Source organism: Schistocerca nitens, chromosome 12 (assembly GCF_023898315.1).
Source record: "Schistocerca nitens isolate TAMUIC-IGC-003100 chromosome 12, iqSchNite1.1, whole genome shotgun sequence".
NCBI classification, from domain to species: Eukaryota; Metazoa; Arthropoda; class Insecta; order Orthoptera; family Acrididae; genus Schistocerca; species Schistocerca nitens.
In genome coordinates, this window is record NC_064625.1 from 185,616,986 (window position 1) to 185,636,061 (window position 19,076).

Genomic DNA, 19,076 nt, shown 5'->3' on the forward strand with positions numbered 1-19,076 from the left:
CTCTTAGGAGACTCACTCTTCTTGTACTTAAGTCGGCACTGTGCCTTTTATATTCAATTCCGATGCGATTTCTGTGTTTCATTGTCAATGTGAAGGTCCAAGGAATACAGAAAACCTGCACTGGTGCATCGGAATCCAATACTGGTCTCCCAGGAGCCGCTCAAACCACAAACTCTAAGGAGACTCACTCTTCTTGTACTTAGGTCGGCACTGTGCCTTTTATATTCAATTCCGATGCGATTTCTGTGTTTCATCGTCAATGTGAAGGTCCAAGGGATACAGTAAACCTGCACTGGTGCATCGGAATCCAATACTGGTCTCCCAGGATCCGCTCAAAGCACAAACTCTTAGGAGACTCACTCTTCTTGTACTTACGTCGGCACTGTGCCTTTTATATTCAATTCCGATGCGATTTCTGTGTTTTATCGTCAATGTGAAGGTCCAAGGGATACAGTAAACCTGCACTGGTGCATCGGAAACCAATACTGGTCTCCCAGGAGCCGCTCAAACCACAAACTCTTAGGAGACTCACTCTTCTTGTACTTAAGTCGGCACTGTGTCTTTTATATTCAATTCCGATGCGATTTCTGTGTTTCATTGTCAATGTGAAGGTCCAAGGGATACAGTAAACCTGCACTGGTGCATCGGAATCCAATACTGGTCTCCCAGGAGACGCCCAAAGCACAAACTCTGAGAAGATTCACTCTTCTTGTACTTACGTCGGCACTGTGCCTTTTATATTCAATTCCGATGCGATTTCTGTGTTTCATCGTCAATGTGAAGGTCCAAGGGATACAGTAAACCCTCACTGGTGCATCGGAATCCAATACTGGTCCCCCAGGAGCCGCCCAAAGCACAAACTCTGAGAAGATTCACTCTTCTTGTACTTAAGTCGGCACTGTGCCTTTTATATTCAATTCCGATGCGATTTCTGTGTTTCATCGTCGATTTGAAGGTCCAAGGGATACAGTAAACCTGCACTGGTGCATCGGAATCCAATACTGGTCTCCCAGGAGCCGCTCAAACCACAAACTCTTAGGAGACTCACTCTTCTTGTACTTAAGTCGGCACTGTGTCTTTTATATTCAATTCCGATGCGATTTCTGTGTTTCATTGTCAATGTGAAGGTCCAAGGGATACAGTAAATTTGCACAGGTGCATCGGAATCCAATACTGGTCTCCCAGGAGCCGCTCAAACCACAAACTCTTAGGAGACTCACTCTTCTTGTACTTAAGTCGGGACTGTGCCTTTTATATTCAATTCCGATGCGATTTCTGTGTTTCATCGACAATGTGAAGGTCCAAGGGATACAGTAAACCTGCACTGGTGCATCGGAATCCAATACTGGTCTCCCAGGAGCCGCTCAAACCACAAACTCTTACTAGACTCACTCTTCTTGTACTTAAGTCGGCACTGTGTCTTTTATATTCAATTCCGATGCGATTTCTGTGTTTCATTGTCAATGTGAAGGTCCAAGGGATACAGTAAACCTGCACTGGTGCATCGGAATCCAATACTGGTCTCCCAGGATCCGCTCAAAGCACAAAATCTTAGGAGACCCACTCTTCTTGTACTTAAGTCGGCATTGTGCCTTTTATATTCAATTCCGATGCGATATCTGTGTTTCATTGTCAATGTGAAGGTCCAAGGGATACAGTAAACCTGCACTGGTGCATCGGAATCCAATACTGGTCTCCCAGGAGCCGCTCAAACCACAAACTCTTAGGAGACTCACTCTTCTTGTACTTAAGTCGCCATTGTGCCTTTTATATTCAATTCCGATGCAATTTCTGTGTTTCATCGTCAATGTGAAGGTCCAAGGGATACAGTAAACCTGCACTGGTGCATCGGAATCCAATACTGGTCTCCCAGGGGCCGCCGAAAGCACAAACTCTTAGGAGACTCACTCTTCTTGTACTTAAGTCGGCACTGTGCCTTTTATATTCAATTCCGATGCGATTTCTGTGTTTCATCGTCAATGTGAAGGTCCAAGGGATACAGTAAACCTACACTGGTGCATCGGAATCCAATACTGGTCTCCCAGGAGCCGCTCAAACCACAAACTCTTAGAAAATTCACTCTTCTTGTACTTAAGTCGGCATTGTGCCTTTGATATTCAATTCCGATGCGATTTCTGTGTTTCATCGTCAATGTGAATGTCCAAGGGATACAGTAAACCTGCACTGGTGCATCGGAATCCAATACTGGTCTCCCAGGAGCCGCCCAAAGCACAAACTCTTATTTGACTCACTCTTCTTGGACTTAAGTCGGCACTGAGCCTTTTATATTCAATTCCGATGCGATTTCTGTGTTTCATCGTCAATGTGAAGGTCCAAGGGATACAGTAAACCTGCACTGGTGCATCGGAATCCAATACTGGTCTCCCAGGAGCCGCCCAAAGCACAAACTCTTATTTGACTCACTCTTCTTGTACTTAAGTCGGCACTGAGCCTTTTATATTCAATTCCGATGCGATTTCTGTGTTTCATCGTCAATGTGAAGGTCCAAGGGATACAGTAAACCTGCACTGGTGCATCGGAATCCAATACTGGTCTCCCAGGTGCCGCTCAAAGCACAAACTCTTAGAAAATTCACTCTTCTTGTACTTGAGTCGGCATTGTGCCTTTGATATTCAATTCCGATGCGATTTGTGTGTTTCATCGTCAATGTGAAGGTCCAAGGGATACAGTAAACCTGCACTGGTGCATCGGAATCCACTACTGGTCTCCCAGGTGCCGCTCAAAGCACAAACCCATAGAAGATTCACTCTTCTTGTACTTAAGTCGGCACTGTGCATTTTATATTCAATTCCGATGCGATTTCTGTGTTTCATCGTCAATGTGAAGGTCCAAGAGATACAGTAAACCTGCACTGGTGCATCGGAATCCAATACTGGTCTCCCAGGAGCCGCTCAAACCACAAACTCTTAGGAGACTCACTCTTCTTGTACTTAAGTCGGCACTGTGCCTTTTATATTCAATTCCGATGCGATTTCTGTGTTTCATTGTCAATGTGAAGGTCCAAGGAATACAGAAAACCTGCACTGGTGCATCGGAATCCAATACTGGTCTCCCAGGAGCCGCTCAAACCACAAACTCTAAGGAGACTCACTCTTCTTGTACTTAGGTCGGCACTGTGCCTTTTATATTCAATTCCGATGCGATTTCTGTGTTTCATCGTCAATGTGAAGGTCCAAGGGATACAGTAAACCTGCACTGGTGCATCGGAATCCAATACTGGTCTCCCAGGATCCGCTCAAAGCACAAACTCTTAGGAGACTCACTCTTCTTGTACTTACGTCGGCACTGTGCCTTTTATATTCAATTCCGATGCGATTTCTGTGTTTCATCGTCAATGTGAAGGTCCAAGGGATACAGTAAACCTGCACTGGTGCATCGGAAACCAATACTGGTCTCCCAGGAGCCGCTCAAACCACAAACTCTTAGGAGACTCACTCTTCTTGTACTTAAGTCGGCACTGTGTCTTTTATATTCAATTCCGATGCGATTTCTGTGTTTCATTGTCAATGTGAAGGTCCAAGGGATACAGTAAACCTGCACTGGTGCATCGGAATCCAATACTGGTCTCCCAGGAGACGCCCAAAGCACAAACTCTGAGAAGATTCACTCTTCTTGTACTTACGTCGGCACTGTGCCTTTTATATTCAATTCCGATGCGATTTCTGTGTTTCATCGTCAATGTGAAGGTCCAAGGGATACAGTAAACCCTCACTGGTGCATCGGAATCCAATACTGGTCCCCCAGGAGCCGCCCAAAGCACAAACTCTGAGAAGATTCACTCTTCTTGTACTTAAGTCGGCATTGTGCCTTTTATATTCAATTCCGATGCGATATCTGTGTTTCATTGTCAATGCGAAGGTCCAAGGGATACAGTAAACCTGCACTGGTGCATCGGAATCCAATACTGGTCTCCCAGGAGCCGCTCAAACCACAAACTCTTAGGAGACTCACTCTTCTTGTACTTAAGTCGCCATTGTGCCTTTTATATTCAATTCCGATGCAATTTCTGTGTTTCATCGTCAATGTGAAGGTCCAAGGGATACAGTAAACCTGCACTGGTGCATCGGAATCCAATACTGGTCTCCCAGGAGCCGCCGAAAGCACAAACTCTTAGGAGACTCACTCTTCTTGTACTTAAGTCGGCACTGTGCCTTTTATATTCAATTCCGATGCGATTTCTGTGTTTCATCGTCAATGTGAAGGTCCAAGGGATTCCGTAAACCTGCACTGTTGCATCGGAATCCAATACTGGTCTCCCAGGAGCCGCTCAAACCACAAACTCTTAGAAAATTCACTCTTCTTGTACTTAAGTCGGCATTGTGCCTTTGATATTCAATTCCGATGCGATTTCTGTGTTTCATCGTCAATGTGAAGGTCCAAGGGATACAGTAAACCTGCACTGGTGCATCGGAATCCAATAGTGGTCTCCCACGAGCCGCTCAAAGCACAAACTCTTAGAAAATTCACTCTTCTTGTACTTGAGTCGGCATTGTGCCTTTGATATTCAATTCTGATGCGATTTCTGTGTTTTATCGTCAATGTGAAGGTCCAAGGGATACAGTAAACCTGCACTAGTGCATCGGAATCCACTACTGGTCTCCCAGGTGCCGCTCAAAAGCACAAACCCATAGAAGATTCACTCTTCTTGTACATAAGTCGGCATTGTGCCTTTTACATTCAATTCCGATGCGATTTCTGTGTTTCATCGTCAATGTGAATGTCCAAGGGATACAGTAAACCTGCACTGGTGCATCGGAATCCAATACTGGTCTCCCAGGAGCCGCCCAAAGCACAAACTCTTATTTGACTCACTCTTCTTGGACTTAAGTCGGCACTGAGCCTTTTATATTCAATTCCGATGCGATTTCTGTGTTTCATTGTCAATGTGACGGTCCAAGGGATACAGTAAACCTGCACTGGTGCATCGGAATCTAATACTGGTCTCCCAGGAGCCGCTCAAAGCACAAACTCTGAGAAGATTCACTCTTCTTGTAGTTAAGTCGGCACTGTGCCTCTTATATTCAATTCCGATGCGATTTCTGTGTTTCATTGTCAATGTGAAGGTCCTAGGGATACAGTAAACCTGCACTGGTGCATCGGAATCTAATACTGGTCTCCCAGGAGCCGCTCAAAGCACAAACTCTTAGAAAATTCACTCTTCTTGTACTTGAGTCGGCATTGTGCCTTTGATATTCAATTCCGATGCGATTTGTGTGTTTCATCGTCAATGTGAAGGTCCAAGGGATACAGTAAACCTGCACTGGTGCATCGGAATCCACTACTGGTCTCCCAGGTGCCGCTCAAAGCACAAACCCATAGAAGATTCACTCTTCTTGTACATAAGTCGGCATTGTGCCTTTTATATTCAATTCCGATGCGCTTTCTGTGTTTCATCGTCAATGTGAAGGTCCAAGGGATACAGTAAACCTGCACTGGTGCATTGGAATCCAATACTGGTCTCCCAGGAGCCGCCCAAAGCACAAACTCTTATTTGACTCACTCTTCTTGTACTTAAGTCGGCACTGAGCCTTTTATATTCTATTCCGATGCGATTTCTGTGTTTCATCGTCAATGTGAAGGTCCAAGGGATACAGTAAACCTGCACCGGTGCATCGGAATCCAATACTGGTCTCCCAGGAGCCGCTCAAAGCACAAACTCTTAGAAAATTCACTCTTCTTGTACTTATGTCGGCATTGTGCCTTTGATATTCAATTCCGATGCGATTTCTGTGTTTCATCGTCAATTTGAAGGTCCAAGGGATACAGTAAACCTGCACTGGTGCATCGGAATCCAATACTGGTCTCCCAGGTGCCGCTCAAAGCACAAACCCATAGAAGATTCACTCTTCATGTACATAAGTCGGCATTGTGCCTTTTATAATCAATTCCGATGCGATTTCTGTGTTTCATCGTCAATGTGAAGGTCCAAGGGATACAGTAAACCTGCACTGGTGCATCGGAATCCAATACTGGTCTCCCAGGAGCCGCCCAAAGCACAAACTCTTATTTGACTCACTCTTCTTGTACTTAAGTCGGCACTGAGCCTTTTATATTCAATTCCGATGCGATTTCTGTGTTTCATCGTCAATGTGAAGGTCCAAGGGATACAGTAAACTTGCACTGGTGCATCGGAATCCAATACTGGTCTCCCAGGAGCCGCTCAAAGCACAAACTCTTAGAAAATTCACTCTTCTTGTACTTAAGTCGGCATTGTGCCTTTGATACTCAATTCCGATGCGATTTCTGTGTTTCATCGTCAATGTGAAGGTCCAAGGGATACAGGAAACCTGCACTGGTGCATCGGAATCCAATACTGGTCTCCCAGGAGCCGCTCAAAGCACAAACTCTTAGAAAATTCACTCTTCTTGTACTTAAGTCGGCATTATGCCTTTGATATTCAATTCCGAAGCGATTTCTTTGTTTCATCGTCAATGTGAAGGTCCAAGGGATACAGTAAACCTGCACTGGTGCATCGGAATCCAATACTGGTCTCCCAGGTGCCGCTCAAAGCACAAACCCATAGAAGATTCACTCTTCTTGTACATAAGTCGGCATTGTGCGTTTTATATTCAATTCCGATGCGATTTCTGTGTTTCATCGTCAATGTGAAGGTCCAAGGGATACAGTGAACCTACACTGGTGCATCGGAATCCAATACTGGTCTCCCAGGAGCCGCCCAAAGCACAAACTCTTATTTGACTCACTCTTCTTGTACTTAAGTCGGCACTGAGCCTTTTATATTCAATTCCTATGCGATTTCTGTGTTTCATCGTCAATGTGAAGGTCCAAGGGATACAGTAAACCTGCACTGGTGCATCGGAATCCAATACTGGTCTCCCAGGAGCCGCTCAAAGCACAAACTCTTGGAAAATTCACTCTTCTTGTACTTAAGTCGGCATTGTGCCTTTGATATTCAATTAAGATGCGATTTCTGTGTTTCATCGTCAATGTGAAGGTCCAAGGGATACAGTAAACCTGCACTGGTGCATCGGAATCCAATACTGGTCTCCCAGGTGCCGCTCAAATCACAAACCCATAGAAGATTCACTCTTCTTGTACATAAGTCGGCATTGTGCCTTTTATATTCAATTCCGATGCGATTTCTGTGTTTCATTGTCAATGTGACGGTCCAAGGGATACAGTAAACCTGCACTGGTGCATCGGAATCTAATACTGGTCTCCCAGGAGCCGCTCAAAGCACAAACTCTGAGAAGATTCACTCTTCTTGTAGTTAAGTCGGCACTGTGCCTCTTATATTCAATTCCGATGCGATTTCTGTGTTTCATTGTCAATGTGAAGGTCCTAGGGATACAGTAAACCTGCACTGGTGCATCGGAATCTAATACTGGTCTCCCAGGAGCCGCTCAAACCACAAACTCTTAGGAGACTCACTCTTCTTGTACTTAAGTCGGCATTGTGCCTTTTATATTCAATTCCGATGCGATTTCTGTGTTTCATCGTCAATTTGAAGGTCCAAGGGATACAGTAAATCTGCACTGGTGCATCGGAATCGAATACTGGTCTCCCAGGAGCCGCACAAAGCACAAACTCGTAGAAGACTCACTCTTCTTGTACTTAAGTCGGCACTGTGCCTTTTATATTCAATTCCGATGCGATTTCTGTGTTTCATCGTCAATGTGAAGCAGCAAGGGATACAGTAAACCTGCACTGGTGCATCGGAATCCAATACTGGTCTCCCAGGATAGGCTCAAACTACAAACTCTTAGGAGACTCACTGTTCTTGTACTGAAGTCGGCACTGTGCCTTTTATATTCAATTCCGATGCGATTTCTGTGTTTCATCGTCAATGTGAAGGTCCAAGGGATACAGTAAACCTGCAGTGGTGCATCGGAATCCAATACTGGTCTCCCAGGAGTCGCTCAAACCACAAACTCTTAGGAGACTCACTCTTCTTGTACTTAAGTCGGCATTGTGCCTTTTATATTCAATTCCGATGCCATTTCTGTGTTTCATCGTCAATTTGAAGGTCCAAGGGATACAGTAAACCTGCACTGGTGCATCGGAATCCAATACTGGTCTCCCAGGAGCCGCTCAAACCACAAACTCTTAGGAGACTCACTCTTCTTGTACTTAAGTCGGCATTGTGCCTTTTATATTCAATTCCGATGCGATTTCTGTGTTTCATCGTCAATGTGAAGGTCCAAGGGATACAGTAAACCTGCACTGGTGCATCGGAATCTAATACTGGTCTCCCAGGAGCCGCCCAAAGCACAAACTCTTAGGAGACTCACTCTTCATGTACTTAAGTCGGCACTGTGCCTTTTATATTCAATTCCGATGCGATTTCTGTGTTTCATCGTCAATGTGAAGGTCCAAGGGATACAGTAAACCTGCACTGGTGCATCGGAATCCAATACTGGTCTCCCAGGAGCCGCCCAAAGCACAAAATCTTAGATGATTCACTCTTCTTGTACTTAAGTCGGCACTGTGCCTTTTATATTCAATTCCGATGCGATTTCTGTGTTTCATCGTCAATGTGAAGGTCCAAGGGATACTGTAAACCAGCACTGGTGCATCGGAATCCAATACTGGTCTTCCAGGAGCCGCCCAAAGCACAAACTCTGAGAAGATTCACTCATCTTGTACTTAAGTCGGCACTGTACCTTTTATATTCAATTCCGATGCGATTTCTGTGTTTCATCGTCAATGTGAAGGTCCAAGGGATACAGTAAACCTGCACTGGTGCATCGGAATCCAATACTGGTCTCCCAGGATCCGCTCAAAGCACAAACTCTGAGAAGATTCACTCTTCTTGTACTTAAGTCGGCACTGTGCCTTTTATATTCAATTCCGATGCGATTTCTGTGTTTCATCGTCAATGTGAAGGTCCAAGGGATACAGTAAACCTGCACTGGTGCATCGGAATCCAATACTGGTCTCCCAGGAGCCGCCCAAAGCACAAACTCTGAGAAGATTCACTCTTCTTGTACTTAAGTCGGCACTGTGCCTTTTATATTCAATTCCGATGCGATTTCTGTGTTTCATCGTCAATGTGAAGGTCCAAGGGATACAGTAAACCTGCACTGGTGCATCGGAATCCAATACTGGTCTCCCAGGAGCCGCCCAAAGCACACACTCTTAGGAGACTCACTCTTCTTGTACTTAAGTCGGCACTGTGCCTTTTATATTCAATTCCGATGCAATTTCTGTGTTTCATCGTCAATGTGAAGGTCCAACGGATACAGTAAACCCGCACTGGTGCATCGGAATCCAATACTGGTCTCCCAGGAGCCGCCCAAAGCACAAACTCTGAGAAGATTCACTCTTCTTGTACTTAAGTTGGCACTGTGCCTTTTATATTCAATTCCGATGCGATTTCTGTGTTTCATCGTCAATGTGAAGGTCCAAGGGATACAGTAAACCTGCACTGGTGCATCGGAATCCAATACTGGTCTCCCGGGATCCTCTCAAAGCACAAACTCTTAGAAGATTCACTCTTCTTGTACTTAAGTCGGCACTGTGCCTTTTATATTCAATTCCGATGCGATTTCTGTGTTTCATCGTCAATGTGAAGGTCCAAGGGATACAGTAAACCTGCACTGGTGCATCAGAATCCAATACTGGTCTCCCGGGATCCGCTCAAAGCACAAACTCTTAGATGATTCACTCTTCTTGTACTTAAGTCGGCACTGTGCCTTTTATATTCAATTCCGATGCCATTTCTGTGTTTCATCGTCAATGTGAAGGTCCAAGGGATACAGTAAACCGGCACTGGTGCATCGGAATCCAATCCTGGTCTCCCAGGAGCCGCTCAAACCACAAACTCTTAGGAGACTCACTCTTCTTGTACTTAAGTCGGCATTGTGCCTTTTATATTCAATTCCGATGCGATTTCTGTGTTTCATCGTCAATGTGAAGGTCCAAGGGATACAGTAAACCTGCACTGGTGCATCGGACTCCTATACTGGTCTCCCAGGATCCGCTCAAAGCACAAACTCTTAGGAGACTCACTATTCTTGTACCTAAGTCGGCATTGTGCTTTTTATATTCAATTCCGATGCGGTTTCTGTGTTTCATCGTCAACTTGAAGGTCCAAGGGATACAGTAAACCTGCACTGGTGCATCGGAATCCAATACTGGTCTCCCAGGAGCCGCCCAAAGCACAAACTCTGAGAAGATTCACTCTTCTTGTACTTAAGTCGGGACTGTGCCTTTTATATTCAATTCCGATGCGATTTCTGTGTTTCATCGTCAATGTGAAGGTCCAAGGGATACTGTAAACCAGCACTGGTGCATCGGAATCCAATACTGGTCTCCCAGGATCCGCTCAAAGCACAAACTCTGAGAAGATTCACTCTTCTTTTACTTATGTCGGCACTGTGTCTTTTATATTCAATTCCGATGCGATTTCTGTGTTTCATCGTCAATGTGAAGGTCCAAGGGATACAGTAAACCTGCACTGGTGCATCGGAATCCAATACTGGTCTCCCAGGAGCCGCCCAAAGCACAAACTCTGAGAAGATTCACTCTTCTTGTACTTAAGTCGGCACTGTACCTTTTATATTCAATTCCGATGCGATTTCTGTGTTTCATCGTCAATGTGAAGGTCCAAGGGATACAGTAAACCTGCACTGGTGCATCGGAATCCAATACTGGTCTCCCAGGAGCCGCTCAAAGCACAAACTCTTAGAAAATTCACTCTTCTTGTACTTAAGTCGGCATTGTGCCTTTGATATTCAATTAAGATGCGATTTCTGTGTTTCATCGTCAATGTGAAGGTCCAAGGGATACAGTAAACCTGCACTGGTGCATCGGAATCCAATACTGGTCTCCCAGGTGCCGCTCAAATCACAAACCCATAGAAGATTCACTCTTCTTGTACATAAGTCGGCATTGTGCCTTTTATATTCAATTCCGATGCGATTTCTGTGTTTCATTGTCAATGTGACGGTCCAAGGGATACAGTAAACCTGCACTGGTGCATCGGAATCTAATACTGGTCTCCCAGGAGCCGCTCAAAGCACAAACTCTGAGAAGATTCACTCTTCTTGTAGTTAAGTCGGCACTGTGCCTCTTATATTCAATTCCGATGCGATTTCTGTGTTTCATTGTCAATGTGAAGGTCCTAGGGATACAGTAAACCTGCACTGGTGCATCGGAATCTAATACTGGTCTCCCAGGAGCCGCTCAAACCACAAACTCTTAGGAGACTCACTCTTCTTGTACTTAAGTCGGCATTGTGCCTTTTATATTCAATTTCGATGCGATTTCTGTGTTTCATCGTCAATTTGAAGGTCCAAGGGATACAGTTAACCTGCAGTGGTGCATCGGAATCCAATACTGGTCTCCCAGGAGTCGCTCAAACCACAAACTCTTAGGAGACTCACTCTTCTTGTACTTAAGTGGGCACTGTGTCTTTTATATTCAATTCCGATGCGATTTCTGTGTTTCAATGTCAATATGAAGGTCCAAGGGATACAGTAAACCTGCACTGGTGCATCGGAATCCAATACTGGTCTCCCAGGAGCCGCCCAAAGCACAAACTCTGAGAAGATTCACTCTTCTTGTACTTACGTCGGCACTGTGGCTTTTATATTCAAATCCGATGCGATTTCTGTGTTTCATCGTCAATGTGAAGGTCCAAGGGATACAGTAAACGTGCACTGGTGCATCGGAATCCAATACTGGTCTCCCAGGAGCCGCCCAAAGCACAAACTCTGAGAAGATTCACTCTTCTTGTACTTAAGTCGGCACTGTGCTTTTTATATTCAATTCCGATGCGATTTCTGTGTTTCATCGTCAATGTGAAGGTCCAAGGGATACAGTAAACCTGCAGTGGTGCATCGGAATCCAATACTGGTCTCCCAGGAGCCGCTCAAACCACAAACTCTTAGGAGACTCACTCTTCTTGTACTTAAGTCGGCACTGTGTCTTTTATATTCAATTCCGATGCGATTTCTGTGTTTCATTGTCAATGTGAAGGTCCAAGGGATACAGTAAATTTGCACTGGTGCATCGGAATCCAATACTGGTCTCCCAGGAGCCGCTCAAACCACAAACTCTTAGGAGTCTCACTCTTCTTGTACTTAAGTCGGCATTGTGCCTTTTATATTCAATTCTGATGCGATTTCTGTGTTTCATCGTCAGTTTGACGGTCCAAGGGATACAGTAAACCTGCACTGGTGCATCGGAATCCAATACTGGTCTCCCAGGATCCGCTCAAAGCACAAACTCTTAGGATACTCACTCTTCTTGTACTTAAGTCGGCATTGTGCCTTTTATATTTAATTCCGATGCGATTTCTGTGTTTCATCGTCAATTTGAAGGTCCAAGGGATACAGTAAACCTGCACTGGTGCATCGGAATCCAATACTGGTCTCCCAGGAGCCGCTCAAACCACAAACTCTTAGGAGACTCACTCTTCTTGTACTTAAGTCGGCATTGTGCCTTTTATATTAAATTCCGATGCGATTTCTGTGTTTCATCGTCAATGTGAAGGTCCAAGGGATACAGTAAACCTGCACTGGTGCATCGGAATCCAATACTGGTCTCCCAGGAGCCGCCCAAAGCACAAACTCTTAGGAGACTCACTCTTCTTGTAATTAAGTCGGCACTGTGCCTTTTATATTCAATTCCGATGCGATTTCTGTGTTTCATCGTCAATGTGAAGGTCCAAGGGATACAGTAAACCTGCACTGGTGCATCGGAATCCAATACTGGTCTCCCAGGAGCCGCCCAAAGCACAAACTCAGAGAAGATTCACTCTTCTTGTACGTAAGTCGGCACTGTGCCTTTTATATTCAATTCCGATGCGATTTCTGTGTTTCATCGTCAATGTGAAGGTCCAAGGGATACTGTAAACCAGCACTGGTGCATCGGAATCCAATACTGGTCTCCCAGGATCCGCTCAAAGCACAAACTCTGAGATGATTCACTCTTCTTGTACTTAAGTCGGCACTGTGTCTTTTATATTCAATTCCGATGCGATTTCTGTGTTTCATCGTCAATGTGAAGGTCCAAGGGATACAGTAAACCTGCACTGGTGCATCGGAATCCAATACTGGTCTCCCAGGATCCGCTCAAAGCACAAACTCTGAGAAGATTCACTCTTCTTGTACTTAAGTCGGCACTGTACCTTTTATATTCAATTCCGATGCGATTTCTGTGTTTCATCGGCAATGTGAAGGTCCAAGGGATACAGTAAACCTGCTCTGGTGCATCGGAATCCAATACTGGTCTCCCAGGATCCGCTCAAAGCACAAACTCTGAGAAGATTCACTCTTCTTGTACTTAAGTCGGCACTGTGCCTTTTATATTCAATTCCGATGCGATTTCTGTGTTTCATCGTCAATGTGAAGGTCCAAGGGATACAGTAAACCTGCACTGGTGCATCGGAATCCAATACTGGTCTCCCAGGAACCGCCCAAAGCACAAACTCTGAGAAGATTCACTCTTCTTGTACTTAAGTCGGCACTGTGCCTTTTATATTCAATTCCGATGCGATTTCTGTGTTTCATCGTCAATGTGAAGGTCCAAGGGATACAGTAAACCTGCACTGGTGCATCGGAATCCAATACTGGTCTCCCAGGAGCCGCCCAAAGCACACACTCTTAGGAGACTCACTCTTCTTGTACTTAAGTCGGCACTGTGCCTTTTATATTCAATTCCGGTGCGATTTCTGTGTTTCATCGTCAATGTGAAGGTCCAAGGGATACAGTAAACCCGCACTGGTGCATCGGAATCCAATACTGGTCTCCCAGGAGCCGCCCAAAGCACAAACTCTGAGAAGATTCACTCTTCTTGTACTTAAGTCGGCACTGTGCCTTTTATATTCAATTCCGATGCGATTTCTGTGTTTCATCGTCAATGTGAAGGTCCAAGGGATACAGAAAACCTGCACTGGTGCATCGGAATCCAATACTGGTCTCCCGGGATCCGCTCAAAGCACAAACTCTTAGAAGATTCACTCTTCTTGTACTTAAGTCGGCACTGTGCCTTTTATATTCAATTCCGATGCGATTTCTGTGTTTCATCGTCAATGTGAAGGTCCAAGGGATACAGTAAACCTGCACTGGTGCATCGGAAACCAATACTGGTCTCCCAGGACCCGCCCAAAGCACAAAATCTGAGAAGATACACTCTTCTTGTACTTAAGTCGGCACTGTGCCTTTTATATTCAATTCCGATGCCATTTCTGTGTTTCATCGTCAATGTGAAGGTCCAAGGGATACAGTAAACCGGCACTGGTGCATCGGAATCCAATACTGGTCTCCCAAGAGCCGCTCAAACCACAAACTCTTAGGAGACTCACTCTTCTTGTACTTAAGTCGGCATTGTGCCTTTTATATTCAATTCCGATGCGATTTCTGTGTTTCATCGTCAATGTGAAGGTCCAAGGGATACAGTAAACCTGCACTGGTGCATCGGAATCCAATACTGGTCTCCCAGGATCCGCTCAAAGCACAAACTCTTAGGAGACTCACTCTTCTTGTACCTAAGTCGGCATTGTGCTTTTTATATTCAATTCCGATGCGGTTTCTGTGTTTCATCGCCAACTTGAAGGTCCAAGGGATACAGTAAACCTGCACTGGTGCATCGGAATCCAATACTGGTCTCCCAGGAGCCGCCCAAAGCACAAACTCTGAGAAGATTCACTCTTCTTGTACTTAAGTCGGGACTGTGCCTTTTATATTCAATTCCGATGCGATTTCTGTGTTTCATCGTCAATGTGAAGGTCCAAGGGATACTGTAAACCAGCACTGGTGCATCGGAATACAATACTGGTCTCCCAGGATCCGCTCAAAGCACAAACTCTGAGAAGATTCACTCTTCTTGTACTTAAGTCGGCACTGTGTCTTTTATATTCAATTCCGATGCGATTTCTGTGTTTCATCGTCAATGTGAAGGTCCAAGGGATACAGTAAACCTGCACTGGTGCATCGGAATCCAATACTGGTCTTCCAGGAGCCGCCCAAAGCACAAACTCTGAGAAGATTCACTCTTCTTGTACTTAAGTCGGCACTGTACCTTTTATATTCAATTCCGATGCGATTGCTGTGTTTCATCGTCAATGTGAAGGTCCAAGGGATACAGTAAACCTGCACTGGTGCATCGGAATCCAATACTGGTCTCCCAGGATCCGCTCAATGCACAAACTCTCAGAAGATTCACTCTTCTTGTACTTAAGTCGGGACTGTGCCTTTTATATTCAATTCCGATGCGATTTCTGTGTTTCATCGTCAATGTGAAGGTCCAAGGGATACTGTAAACCAGCACTGGTGCATCGGAATCCAATACTGGTCTCCCAGGATCCGCTCAAAGCACAAACTCTGAGAAGATTCACTCTTCTTGTACTTAAGTCGGCACTGTGTCTTTTATATTCAATTCCGATGCGATTTCTGTGTTTCATCGTCAATGTGAAGGTCCAAGGGATACAGTAAACCTGCACTGGTGCATCGGAATCCAATACTGGTCTCCCAGGAGCCGCCCAAAGCACAAACTCTTAGGAGACTCACTCTTCTTGTACTTAAGTCGGCACTGTGCCTTTTATATTCAATTCCGATGCGATTTCTGTGTTTCATCGTCAATATGAAGGTCCAAGGGATACAGTAAACCCGCACTGGTGCATCGGAATCCAATACTGGTCTCCCAGGAGCCGCCCAAAGCACAAACTCTGAGAAGATTCACTCTTCTTGTACTTAAGTCGGCACTGTGCCTTTTATATTCAATTCCGATGCGATTTCTGTGTTTCATCGTCAATGTGAAGGTCCAAGGGATACAGTAAACCTGCAGTGGTGCATCGGAATCCAATACTGGTCTCCCAGGATCCGCTCAAAGTCACAAACTCTTAGAAGATTCACTCTTCTTGTACTTAAGTCGGCACTGTGCCTTTTATATTCAATTCCGATGCGATTTCTGTGTTTCATCGTCAATGTGAAGGTCCAAGGGATACAGTAAACCTGCACTGGTGCATCGGAATCCAATACTGGACTCCCAGGAGCCGCCCAAAGCACAAACTCTGAGAAGATTCACTCTTCTTGTACATACGTCGGCACTGTGCCTTTTATATTCAATTCCGATGCGATTTCTGTGTTTCATCGTCAATGTGAAGGTCCAAGGGATACAGTAAACCTGCACTGGTGCACCGGAATCCAATACTGGTCTCCCAGGATCCGCTCAAAGCACAAACTCTTAGGAGACTCACTCTTCTTGTACCTAAGTCGGCATTGTGCCTTTTATATTCAATTCCGATGCGGTTTCTGTGTTTCATCGTCAACTTGAAGGTCCAAGGGATACAGTAAACCTGCACTGGTGCATCGGAATCCAATACTGGTCTCCCAGGTGCCGCTCAAACCACAAATTATTACGAGACTCACTCTTCTTGTACTTAAGTCGGCATTGTGCCTTTTATATTCAATTCCGATGCGATTTCTGTGTTTCATCGTCAATGTGAATGTCCAAGTTATACAGTGAACCTGCACTGGTGCATCGGAATCCAATACTGGTCTCCCAGGAGCCGCCCAAAGCACAAACTCTTAGGAGACTCACTCTTCTTGTACTTAAGTCGGCACTGTGCGTTTTATATTCAATTCCGATGCGATTTCTGTGTTTCATCGTCAATGTGAAAGTCCAAGGGATACAGTAAACCTGCACTGGTGCATCGGAATCCAATATTGGTCTCCCAGGAGCCGCTCAAAGCACAAACTCTTAGAAAATTCACTCTTCTTGTACTTAAGTCGGCATTGTGCCTTTGATATTCAATTCCGATGCGATTTCTGTGTTTCATTGTCAATGTGAAGGTCCAAGGGATACAGTAAACCTGCACTGGTGCATCGGAATCCAATACTGGTCTTCCAGGTGCCGCTCAAAGCACAAACCCATAGAAGATTCACTCTTCTTGTACATAAGTCGGCATTGTGCCTTTTATATTCAATTCCGATGCGATTTCTGTGTTTCATTGTCAATGTGACGGTCCAAGGGATACAGTAAACCTGCACTGGTGCATCGGAATCTAATACTGGTCTCCCAGGAGCCGCTCAAAGCACAAACTCGTAGAAGATTCACTCTTCTTGTACTTAAGTCGGCACTGTGCATTTTATATTCAATTCCGATGCGATTTCTGTGTTTCATCGTCAATGTGAAGGTCCAAGGGATACAGTAAACCTGCACTGGTTCATCGGAATCTAATAATGGTCTCCCAGAAGCCGCTCAAAGCACAAATTCGTAGAAGATTCACTCTTCTTGTACTTATGTCTGCACTGTGCCTTTTATATTCAATTCAGATGCGATTTCTGTGTTTCATTGTCAATGTGAAGGTCCAAGGGATACAGTAAACCTGCACTGGTGCATCCGAATCTAATAGTGGTCTCCCAGGAGCCGCTCAAACCACAAACACTTAGGAGACTCACTCTTCTTGTACTTAAGTCAGCATTATGCCTTTGATATTCAATTCCGATGCGATTTCTGTGTTTCATCGTCAATCTGAAGGTCCAAGGTATACAGTAAATCTGCACATGGTGCATCGGAATCCAATACTGGTCTCCCAGGATCCGCTCAAAGCACAAACTCTTAGGAGACTCACTCTTCTTGTACTTAAGTCGGCATTGTGCATTTTATATATCAATGCCGATGCGATTTCTGTGTTTCATCGTCAATTTGAAGGTCCAAGGGATACAGTTAACCTGCACTGGTGCATCGGAATCCAATACTGGTCTCCCAGGATCCGCTCAAAGCACAAACTCTTAGGAGACTCACTCTTCTTGTACTTAAGTCGGCATTGTGCCTTTTATATTCAATTCCGATGCGATTTCTGTGTTTCATCGTCAATTTGAAGGTCCAAGGGATACAGTAAACCTGCACTGGTGCATCGGAATCCAATACTGGTCTCCCAGGAGCCGCTCAAACCACAAACTCTTAGGAGACTCACTCTTCTTGTACTTAAGTCGGCATTGTGCCTTTTATATTCAATTCCGATGCGATTTTTGTGTTTCATCGTCAATGTGAAGGTCCAAGGGATACAGTAAACCTGCACTGGTGCATCGGAATCCAATACTGGTCTCCCAGGAGCCGCCCAAAGCACAAACTCTTAGGAGACTCACTCTTCTTTTACTTGAGTCGGCACTGTGCATTTATATTCAATTCCGATGCGATTTCTGTGTTTCATCGTCATTGTGAAGGTCCAAGGGATACAGTAAACCTGCACTGGTGCATCGGAATCCAATACTGGTCTCCCAGGAGCCACCCAAAGCACAAACTCTTAGGAGACTCACTCTTCTTGTACTTAAGTCGGCACTGTGCCTTTTATATTCAATTCCGATGCGATTTCTGTGTTTCATCGTCAATGTGAAGGTCCAAGGGATACAGTAAACCTGCACTGGTGCATCGGAATCCAATACTGGTCTCCCAGGAGCCGCCCAAAGCACAAACTCTGAGAAGATTCACTCTTCTTGTACTTAAGTCGGCACTGTGCCTTTTATATTCAATTCCGATGCGATTTCTGTGTTTCATCGTCAATGTGAAGGTCCAAGGGATACAGTAAACCTGCACTGGTGCATCGGAATCCAATACTGGTCTCCCAGGAGCCGCCCAAAGCACAAACTCTGAGAAGATTCACTCTTCTTGTACTTAAGTCGGCACTGTGCCTTTTATATTCAATTCCGATGCGATTTCTGTGTTTCATCGTCAATGTGAAGGTCCAAGGGATACAGTAAACCTGCACTGCTGCATCGGAATCCAATACTGGTCTCCCAGGAGCCGCCCAAAGCACAAACTCTTAGGAGACTCACTCTTCTTGTACTTAAGTCGGCACTGTGCCTTTTATATTCAATTCCGATGCGATTTCTGTGTTTCATCGTCAACGTGAAGGTCCAAGGGATACAGTAAACCTGCACTGATGCATCGAAATCCAATACTGGTTTCCCAGGATCCGCTCAAAGCACAAACTCTGAGAAGATTCACTCTTCTTGTACTTAATTCGGCACTGTGCCTTTTATATTCAATTCCGATGCGATTTCTGTGTTTCATCGTCAATGTGAAGGTCCAAGGGATACAGTAAACCTGCACTGGTGCATCGGAATCCAATACTGGTCTCCCAG